The following is a 3,502-nucleotide window of genomic DNA, read 5'->3' as shown; positions in this document are numbered from 1 at the left end:
CTCTGAATCGCTCTGCTTGGCCTCAAACTAACTCCAGCAATCTGTTCTAATCTCCTGGCTCTTTTTTACTCTGGTTCGTTCTGCCGTCACCTATATCTAACTTGTTCTCTCATTTAACCTCTCTCATTTAACAACCCTCCTGGTAAAACTGCCTCTTCTCTCTCATTCTCTGTGTTGCTCCCTTAAGCAGCTTCCTTTCTTCTTTCTTATCATTAGAGTTGGGTGTATGCTATTCTGCCACTCATTTGGACACTTTCAAACGTGGGTGCTTCCTTCTACAAACCAACTTCACCTTCATTGTTTGAGATTAAAGGTGGCATGTACCACCTCGCCTGGATCTAAGCTTTTCATTACCTGAAGCTTGCTCTCTATCAGGCAGTGGCACACGCTTATGATCGAAGCACTCAGGGAAGCAGAGGCAGGCAAATCTCTGTAAGTTGGAGGCCTGTTTGGTCTACAAAGTGAGTTTAAGACAGCCAACGCTACACAGAGAAACCCCATCTTGAAAAAAACCTAAACAAACAAACAAATAAATAATAAGGAAAGAAAGAAAGAAAAATATCAGGCTGGTCTTGAACTCAGATCTGCTTGTCTGTGTCTCCTGGATTAGAAGTGTGTTTGTATGCCAGCCGAATCACACAGATCTAAAAGGTCTTTGGATGTGATCTCTTGCCAAGCAGCCATGTTCTGAATTAATATTCTTCTACAGAATATACTTTTAGTAAAAAAAAAATCAGGGGACACAAAATTATCTAGTGGAAAGTGGCTTCTACGGCCTGCCAATGTCTCCTCCATAACACATTTGGATGAATCTCCTCCAACGTATTTACAGTAGTTTCTTTATACTGGGTAGTGGTGGTGCACACTTTGATCCCAGCATTCAGGAGGCAGAGGCAGGCAGATCTCTGAGTTCAAGGCCAGCCAGGTCTACAGAATGAGTCCCAGGACAGTCAGGGCTACACAGAGAAACCCTGTCTTGAAAAACAAAACAAACAAAAGGGTTTTAAAAAATATTCACTTGTTACATATACACTTACGTACTATAGTGGTTTTTGTGCGTCATTTTGTTTGAGATAGGTTTTCTCTGTGTAGCACTGCTGGCTAGACCAGGTTGGCCTTGAACTCAGATTCTCCTGCCTCTGCCTACTTGGTGCTGGGATCAAAGGCGTGCACTACCACTGCCTATCCGCTTTAGTTTTTGATGGTCTGGAGCCAGGGTGATCTCTAATTTTCCATGCCCCTGCCTCTGCCTCCCCTCCCCCAGGGATTACAGGGGAGGGCCACTGTGCCCCACTTGGCATCAGCGCTCTATAGTGTGCACGTACCGTACTCTATTAGTTGCTCAGTGCCAACTTCTGAGTCGTTACCGGTTTTTCATTATTATGAGTATCTTTTTACACATTATGTACCCATGCAAAGGTTCTCTAGGGAAGAGACCTAAAGTTTATGTCAACACTGACAATTAGCTACCAGTTTAACCAATTTACATCCCCACAGTAGTGGGTCAGTGCCTTTTAACACATAACATGCCAACACTGAACAGCTATGTGCCAGGCATTGTTCTAGACACAATCTTTGTCTTGTGGCACTGATAATCTTGAGGGCAACAATGATGATCATATTTCAAACATATTTATCATATTTCATTACATTATTCAGTAACCTATGCAGAATACAGAATAACTAGAGGAAGAATGAGGTCAAAGCAGCTGGATGGGCGTGAGAAGCCAAGAGAAATCAGGGGTGAGCATTTGACTTACCTCAACTCTGGAGATAGGGAGGAGTCATGAATGGGAGGAGCCACTCAGGCAGCTATTGCAAGAATCCAGTTGAGGTGGCAGTGGCCTGGGCCAGGGTAGTAACAATGACTCGAGAAGGAACCAGAGTGTGGAAATTTTAAAAGTTTAAGAGTTTCTTATGGGGGTTAGATACAGAGTAAAGGAGCAAGGGAGATGGTTCAGTGGGAAAAATGCTTGCCAGGCAAAATGGTGACCCCAGACCCACAGGATGGAAGGAGAGAACCAAGTCTCTCAAGTTGTTGTTAAGTGTTTGGAACTAAAATTTAGTTATTTCAGCAAGAAATCTGACTCATTGGTGAAACCAAGGGAGAAGCAACAAGTCCATTTACAGGGAGGGGAGTTCATGTTTGGAGAGGTAGTTGATCAAACAAAAAATCAATAAAAGCGTCCCATTGGGCTAGTAACCAGACCTCCAATTGCTCTTCCCATGATACCCAGTCAAGCTGCCCAGCAACTCCAGCCTTTGGGGCTCACTGAGATCAGGGGTCACCAAGCTCCTTGCAGCCTCACTACCATTCGAATTTACCTCAGTTGAATCCACCTAGGATATTGGGGCTTTTCTTTTTCTTTTCTCAACTCTAATAAACAGCCTTGAGATTAAGGGAAAAGGGATAAAACCAGCTTATCTCAGTGAAAAAGGAACTAAGAAAATTGGAACATGGGAAAAGCTAAATCTTGCTGAGTTTGCCTGGTTTAGTAAAACATCTGTGTCTCACAAAGGCCTTGGGACTCTTTCAGGGAAAACCAGACATGGGCAGAACATGGAAACAGCCAAAAGGCTCGACTGGAACAGGCAGAAAGCAGGGAGGATCCAGTTAATCATGTGGCTTTCCTAGTTGTTTTCAGAAGTTTCGGCATAAATTTCACTTGTAGGAACTGAGCAATCAGAGCTGCCCAGGAAGTTTTTGTGCGAGATTCTAAGCCTGGAGAGAAGCTGTCACAATGAGCAGGGAGGGCATTAGGAAGCACTCTTGAATGTGACCTTTCACAAAACTTGGTGCTGAGCTCAGCATATGCCTTGCTCAACCACTTCAAACTATTCCCTTCATAAAGGCGTTTAAAAGAACAATTTATGCTGGCTCAAATTTTTTTGACAATATATGCCTTTCCGATGGCCACCTCCCCCTCCCAAAATGGTTTTTCTGTGTAGCTCTGGCTGTGCCGGAACTTATTAAGACTCCCTTCCAAGTTAAATATTCCCCACAAAAAAGATACTGGTACTTGCTGAGGTATTTTTAAGGGTCTTACTATGTGGCTCTGGAAGACCTGGAATGCATTACAGAGACCCCCTGCCCATGCCTGCCAAGTGCTGGGATTAAGAAAATGCACGGGTAACCACACCTAGCATGATACTGGTACTTTTAAAGATAATTTCATCAAACAAGTCTTTTTTGGAAGAATGCTGTTGCTCCTAGACTTGCATTATAAATTTCAGACTGAGGAGGAACTGCCAGGTTTAAGAGCTATGCTTTTCGGGTTGGAGTGATGGCTCATTAGTTAAGAGCACTTTAGTCCTCGTCTAGAGGGTCTGAGTTTAATTATCAGCACCTACACGGTGACATCTCTAACTCCAATTTCTGGGAATCCAACACCTTCTGGCTCCACATGCACCAGACAAGCATGTTGTATATAGACAAACACATGCAGGCTAACACCCACACACATAAAATAAGTTTAAATTACTACCTTTTAAAAGAATAAAA

The sequence above is a fragment of the Psammomys obesus genome, unplaced genomic scaffold (assembly GCF_907164565.1).
Source record: "Psammomys obesus unplaced genomic scaffold, mPsaObe1.curated_primary_1811, whole genome shotgun sequence".
Classification (NCBI taxonomy): domain Eukaryota; kingdom Metazoa; phylum Chordata; class Mammalia; order Rodentia; family Muridae; genus Psammomys; species Psammomys obesus.
The sequence above is the reverse complement of the archived record's forward strand: the minus strand, read 5'-3'. Positions refer to the sequence as shown.